Genomic DNA, 7,673 nt, shown 5'->3' with positions numbered 1-7,673 from the left:
TCCATGTGAAAGGACTGCCTGTGTGCTGGAGAGAAATATACGCTCCGCGTCAGCCACCACAGTCAGATCATTATGAGATTAATGATACTCTCTGTTAGAGCAGATACGGCATTATACTGTAATTGAGCGTTTTCTGGGAAGTGCAGTATGGTCGTTGCCATACAGCAGATATGGCTTTATAATGTAAGAGAGTGTTTTCCTGGAAGTGCAGTATGGATTTGGCCATCTACCCATGAGTCTGTTTACTGCTGTTTCTTTTTGATTTTCAGATGGTGATGGGTTTTTGATGTTATTTAGATGACCTCTTGAACTTTTTGAGTCTAGCTGGAGCTTACAGCACTGCCCCACTTTGTCCCACTTTTTAACAAAGTTAAGATGGCGATATTAAAAGGTGTCGACATACGACAATCAAAAACTGAAAAAAGCTCTTTTTATTTCATTTATTTACTATTTTGTTATATTTTATAGAAAATAAAGTCCAAATAATACATTCAGTGAACTTTAATTTTCTTCAACAAAAAAAATAATTTAAAAAATAATTATTATTTATATGTAAAATAGTTGTTTATATATTTTTAAATATAACAACTGTTTAAAAATTCAATTAATTTTACAGCTGTCAAAATTAGGGTGTTAATGCATGCGATTATTTTTTTTCACTTGAACACATTAAAAATATTTAACACAATTAATGCAGCATCCATTGTATTCCATCATCCTTTAGCTAGCTTTACATTATATGATCACACTCTTATTCATGCAAATGCTTTTTGCATGAGAAACCATTTAAGCGCAATAAGTCACAAAAGAGAACGGTACTGGCAAACACAACTCACGCGCACAGAAAGATGCTTCAAACAGCGCAGCCGGCCGCATTGAGTCCTCTTTCGTGCTAGAACGGACAAGAACACACAAAATTATGCCAAAATGCCCATTTTTTCGAGCATCATTGTAAGCACAGTCTAAACTGAGTTAAATAAAGTCTTAAATGAACGTTAAGAGTTGTGAGAAAATAAGATGTGTGTCATGTGCATGTGCGTCAGGTCTTAAAGTGACAGCAGCCTAATAAACCTGCTGCAGTCTGTCGTTAATGTTAATCAAACAACAAAAGAAAAAGAAAATCACTTACTGCTCTTGACTTATAGCTTTAATAAGGATTAATCTATATTTAATTTATAATTTATGCAGTGAAGACTGTGAAGTGTTTGATAACTTTATTCAACTTCTGTATATAAAATATACTTTTTACAGTAATCTGGAGATTAAATTGCAATATAAATATATATAAAAACTTTAATGTTAGGTGTGATTAATTGCGATTAATCACAGAAAAAATGTGATTAGTTAATTTTTTAAATCGATTAACAGCACTAATTAATTTATTTAACAGGTTCTAGCCAGTTAATTTTGTCACAAATAATTTTTTTTTTTTTTAATTTGAAATTAATATCGGGCAAGCTGAGGGCAAAGGAGCAAACACATCAACAATACAGGCCAACAAAATGTATTCATGTCACAACTAAAATTGATTAGGTAAACTTCTGTTTTACAAATTTCAGTTAACTGCATGCAAAATTGCACAAAATTAATTTGTGACAAATGTTTCAAGAATTGTGTTGCATTAACTCTAATAAACAAAATGACTAAGCAGCAAAAATCCATTTATCAGAGAGTGTAACCTCTGTACAAAAGTTGTTAGACTCAAATTGCTTATGGCAAATGTATATAAATCATTTCAGAGGGAGAAATTGAACAGTTTCGGCTGAAAGTGTGTAAAATTGGCCAATTCCGTCCCGAGTTCATCCAGCTACCCAATGACTCCAGAAACAATGAAAAGGAAAAAGCCAAGATCTATCAGCGATTAGAAATCGCCAAATAGTCTTCTCTCTCCCGATTTCTTCTTCCAGCTCCTCTCTTCATCTCTCTACCTCCTCCCTCTTCTCTTTTCTTTTCCTAACCACCTGCCATATAAATAACCCGTTAAAAATGGACACCTCAAATTGAGCTCTGGCTAAAACAACCAAGTCATTTCACCTCCCGACAACAATTGATCAATTGTAATTACCGACCTGCGGATTGGACCTGGAGTCTGCCTGGTGCCCCGGGGGGACCCTACAGAGAAAGCAAACAGCAGTAACAGGTAGACTCCATAGGACAGAGCAAGAAAGGGAGGCTTTTAATTGCTTTGTGCAGTGCGTAATTGAAGGTTCAAGTGTGTTGCCATGAAGAGTGTGACTTCACTTGGCCTTGTCTAATTAATCCCGTTACACGATCCTTCTGCCTTCAATTTTCACATTGGCTTTCATTGCTAGGTGCGAATAAAGCTGGAAATATAGGATGGTAACTGTATGCTGCTTGCTGAGCCAGATGCACACAAATAAAACCATATGGAGGGATCCCATTGTTTTGAATCCGAGATAAATGATTTCAGATCGTCTGCGCAGAGCAGCGGAAAATTGAAAACATAATGCTGTTGTTAGCATTGTTTACATATGTCTAAAAGATGAAGATGGCACAAAGGGTATGGCTATTTTACATAATGACAAAAATAATGTTTTTTGATTGTTTGCTTTGGTTTCCTCCCAGCTTCTAACATACGTGATTTTATATTGAGGATAACGTGTTATTATTTATTAAGTTATTTGCTTCTCTAGTTGTGGAAAGGAACAAGAAAATGTCTGTACATCGCACAAAGCAACAGGTCCTATCAGTGTCTACACTACTGTTCAAAGGTTTGCGATCAGTAAGATTTCTTGAACAGCAAATCAGCATATTAGATTAGAATGATTTCTGAAGGATCATGTGGCACTGAAATGATGCTGAAAATTCATCACAGGAATAAATGACATTTTTAAATGTATTACAGTAGAAGTTGTTTTAAATTGTACAAGAGACACAAGCACAGGAAACTTCTTTCAAAAACATCTTACCAACTTTTGAAAGGTTGTTTGTGTGTGTGTGTGTGTGTGTGTGTGTGTGTGTGTGTGTATATATGTATATATATATCGTGTTCACACCAAAAACACGCAAAACTGATCTTATATAAGTGGTTCTCACATAAAGCCGCGAGTGCCAAATTGAGTTGTTTTCATGGTGTTTTGTGTGTAAACGGTCGTAAATAGTTGAAAAAGACAGCGCATGTTGTGTAACCGTATATTGGATCCGCGCATAAGCTCTTAAGCTTTATTCGGACGGGATTAGTTTTACATGGGCAGGTGGAGTAATGTAATTTTACCTCAGGACATCTGTAATATTAATGGCCAATTCGCACGGGATAAGACATCTCAGTAAAACTAGCAGAGGTGGGAGGGGTAACTCGATTTACGCACCGCCGTCACCTCCCTGTCGTCATGTGGGTAAACGTTGCTTCCTGATACCGTGTGCGCAAACACATATAATCTAAATATATAAACTATATATAACAGTTAGGTCCGGTCAAACGATTTATTAATTAAATTCTGATTGAATTATGATGGTAATAGGCACTTAGCTAAAGCTAAAATTAGTTTTGTGCCTCTGGCAAGTGCTTTCGATCTTCTTTTTGCTCTGAATGGTATGTGGAAAATGCTTGAGGTTTGCCACAGACTTGTCCTACCGCCTACAAAACACAACTGAATGTTTCTTCAAGTGCTTCCATGCTTGAAAAATGCAAAACTACTTTTAAACAGGAAATGACGGAATTTTACCGTACATATTTACAGCGGGTCTATTCGAACGTTCGTTCATCATCTGCGCTTTATTTTTCGTGAAGCATTTTGTTGCGCGTCAGCTGTGATAAACAGACATCCACTCTTGCATTGTGTGTGTAACAGAGAGTTTTGCAGTTAAACTACTGCACACTGACGCCCGTTAGAGAATGCGGTGTGGTCTGTTTTCCGGGGTTCGAGACTGACTCAGAGCCGGGTGGTTAGGATTGGAGTGTGAGTTTTGGAGGCGGAGCAATGAAGAGAGGGGTGGGTTTGTTTGGGTTGATTTCAAATATCAAGTGTTTCAACAATGAATTTGAGAAATCGCATACAGCACCTTTAATCAAAAAACAACAGACAAAAAGAAAATAACTCGCTGCTTGTAACTTTAATTGTAAGCATTAATCTGTTATTAATTTTTACAAGAAAGACCATCCAGTGTTATTTATTATTTTATTTTTACATGTAATTACTTTATTTAATTTTTGTAGTGTTTCTTACCTAAATACTAGCATACTGTTAGACCCACCTTAAAAACTTAAAACTTTTTTGTAAATTTTTTGTTTCAAATAAAGCCTCCTTGTGCTTTGGGAAAGCTATTGCAGTAAAATTACCCAAATTATCACAAAATTATGAGATGATAATAAAAATATCTGTGTGGTGGTATATATGGCAGTTTTTTCCCATGGTATCGAGAATGGTATCGATTATTGATATTTTTCAAGGTATAGTATCGAAGTTAGAAATTCCAGTATCATGACAACACTAATATATATCCTTAATTTATTGCAGTTATTGCTATTACTAGTCAGAACTTGAAGGTATTGGGGGAAGGACATTCTTATTCAAGACAAAAATTTGTACATGCCCCTAAGTGTAATATTTTTGGTCTGTTTTCCTGTAAGAGGAAAAACTAGGACATAAACCCTAGTAAAAATTTTACTACTTTTACTCATTACCACATTGTTACACTACTTATATACTTATATTGAAATATTAGCCTAATAAACCACTGAGAGGCACAACTGGTCTGGAGCGCACAATAAATAAACACCCTATGTTCTTCCCAGCAGGACTTAACGGCGAGCTCTTTGGCTGACTTTCGCTACAAGACGCCGACAACACCAGCTTTTCTTCCAACGCAGTGTTTACACAGTTACATATGTCTGGACTCACAAGAGCGCTGGAGGGTTGTTGCCCATCATGGCCCGTGCTGCATCGCTAAGACACGAGGAGTACGGCGCAACAGTACGTACCACTTCCTTCTGTTCTGTTCACAGCACATCTGAAGTAGGCGAACTGCACTTCTACTAACACCCCTCCCCGATACCCGTGTTGCCGTTGGACGGCAGCCACCAATCACGAGCCAACCGAGTTAACACAACTTCCGTTCAGCACAAGGAACCATCTGTTTTTAAGGCAGAAAAGAAATAAATAAATGCATGCACCCCAACACACGCACGCACGCACACACACACACACACACACACACACACACCGTGCATCCCTCGTACATAGATGCACAACAGAAAAAATTGTTTTCACAAAGGTTTTTATTCATCCTTGACCACATGCACTTTTTGCATAGTTCAGAGTGACCAAGAAGTTTAGTATGGAGACAGATTTTTTTTTTTTTAACCCCAAGCTGGCCATTGGCACTAAAGCATTTTACAAACGATGAATGTTTGTCGTGCGTCGGGGTGTTTTGCCACATAATTACGAGATGTGGCGAGGACTGAATGTATGGTGCTTTTATTCTCGCTACCTCTATTTCGAGGTGTTTTCGAATTATGAAAGCCGTATGTACTTAAGGACAATGACTCTGTCCTGCAGGATAACGGTTACAGCCTTTAAGGTGGAGGTACATCCATTACCGTCCTTAAAGAGCTGAGGTATATTTTAATAAATGCATTATTTAGCAGTTTTGACACAGGGGCCATACATTAACGTTGAGATCCAATTTCTGTATAAAAACTAAGCAAAGCAGAGAAAGAGACGTCATTATTCAGAGGGCCTATTTCTAGGTTTCTTTTTTAAAGGCTATTTCAGGAGCCAAGAGGAGTTATAAATGTGTCTGCCTAAATTTACCTCAGTAACATTAGTCTTGACTTCACCTCTACTAGTATATTTTCCAGGCAGTGCGATGACAAGACTTCATCTGTGGAGATGACATGACTGCTGTGTGGCTCCTTGTTTTTAACAGTAGATTATGGGAAGCTTTTTCCCCTCTTTTGTTCTTCGCTGTCACAATCATGAGGCACATGAAACACAACTGAAACGCAATCAGTCGTGACTTTCTAAAGCTTCTGTACGCTCTTTTCTGTGTAGTTTTAGTAAATAGGAATAATAGGAAATTTGAAATGTACACTACCATTCAAAATGATGGGTGTTTTTGAAAGAAGTCTCATCAAGGCTGTATTTATTGGATCAAAAATACATTAAACACAGTAATATTGTGAAAAATTATTACAGTTTACTATTTTATTCCTATTTATTCCTGTGATCAAAGCTGAATTTTCAGCATTATTACTCCAGTCTTCAGTGTCACATGATCCTTCAGAAATCATTCTAATTGTACTAATAACACAAGCGGCAAAGGAAATTTTATATATATTATTCATGAATGAGGCATTTCGATTATGTGGAGGTTATTCTATGGACACAGGTTTTGTGAGGGCCTCATCGTTGTTGTTGTTGTTGTTGTTGTTGTTGTTTTTTTTTTGTTTTTTTTTGAGCTATTAAAAGGTCCTTGAACATGAGATTTAAGCTTTCCATGCATAGACGTATAAACAAAATATGCACTTTTTGAATAATTATCAACATGTTGATTGTCTGTATTTATTTTAAGACATATCTTGTGCAAAAGGGTTCACCGCACACAAGGGGAATCATATTTTTGGACCTCTCCTCATTGATTTCTCCCTGCTTAACCCCTTCCTTTTGTCTCTGTCTGCTCTCTCTCTTTCTCTTGCTTTCTCTCTCTCTCTAGTAACAGATGGGTTGGCCCACCTCTCTGAGGACAGTGTAATGTGGACCTGTCTGTGCCTGACAGGACGGCAGAGATCAAACGACATTGTGGAAGGTGAAGAGCCTTTCCTTTCGCCAGCTTCACTGTGTGACACGTGGCAGAAGAGGCCAGTTGCAGCCTGACTGACCAGGGAGTCAAATTGCTTGCTAACCAGTTTTGTATACAAAATGATAGCACTGAATGCTGGCAGAGTGGAAGTGACCGGTAAAATACTGTCAACATCTGTCCACCGTCATCTTAACCATCTCTTATTACTATTAGGGGAGAATGGGGTGAATTGTAAGATTTCTTTTTACATTTGCCTTTATTTATAGACTACTACACAGTAATCAGTGTGCCATATTTTGATATAAGACACATTTATATGTATAAGAGACATTTATAAGTTCCAAAAGTAATAGTACTATTACAATATCTGCACACAGAAAAACAACACTATCATATTGAATGTATTTGGGGGGGGAAAAAAACAACAACTCAATGTTGCAGGGCATTTTTGTAAAAAATAAAGTGATAAAATGTGATATCAATAACATCTTATCTTTAATACTAATTCAAATTACTAAATAGTATTACCTTTTTATGGTACTCATTTTTTTTTTTAGCTATCATGAATAATTTGTGTTTAAAGCAAAAGTCTAAGTGGTACCTACTTTATTATTATGTTAAATGGGTTCAATCCTTTTAACTAAAATATATTTAGCAGCTAAAAAGACAAGGACAGTCTTCAGCTAGATACTTTAATGAAATAATGATCATTTTGAATTATAAAGGTTAATTCTTTGCAGTCATACAATTTTAATTTCATAACTAGTGTTACAGTAGCTGTGATAAAATCCTGTATGAGAGGTACTGGTGAGCGATGTTAGCATCTGTGATTCATGTTAACTTTGAACTAATAACCTATACAGTATAGACAGATATACAGACCTGATAGATAGACAGACAGACAGACAGAC

At 36.5% G+C, this 7,673-nt stretch overlaps 1 long non-coding RNA gene across 1 annotated transcript; it reads right to left on the bottom strand.

Annotated features, from left to right (window-relative positions):
* Nucleotides 1-1,262: 1,262 nt before the first annotated feature.
* On the bottom strand, nucleotides 1,263-5,040 carry LOC127495707 (uncharacterized). Its single transcript, XR_007925169.1, has 3 exons — nucleotides 4,863-5,040; nucleotides 2,070-2,112; nucleotides 1,263-1,961 (listed from the first exon to the last, which is right to left on the bottom strand). It is a non-coding gene; the product is annotated as an uncharacterized LOC127495707 (long non-coding RNA).
* Nucleotides 5,041-7,673: the final 2,633 nt, after the last annotated feature.

This window comes from Ctenopharyngodon idella, chromosome 15, assembly GCF_019924925.1.
Source record: "Ctenopharyngodon idella isolate HZGC_01 chromosome 15, HZGC01, whole genome shotgun sequence".
Lineage (NCBI taxonomy): Eukaryota > Metazoa > Chordata > Actinopteri > Cypriniformes > Xenocyprididae > Ctenopharyngodon > Ctenopharyngodon idella.
The sequence above is the reverse complement of the archived record's forward strand: the minus strand, read 5'-3'. Positions and strand labels throughout refer to the sequence as shown.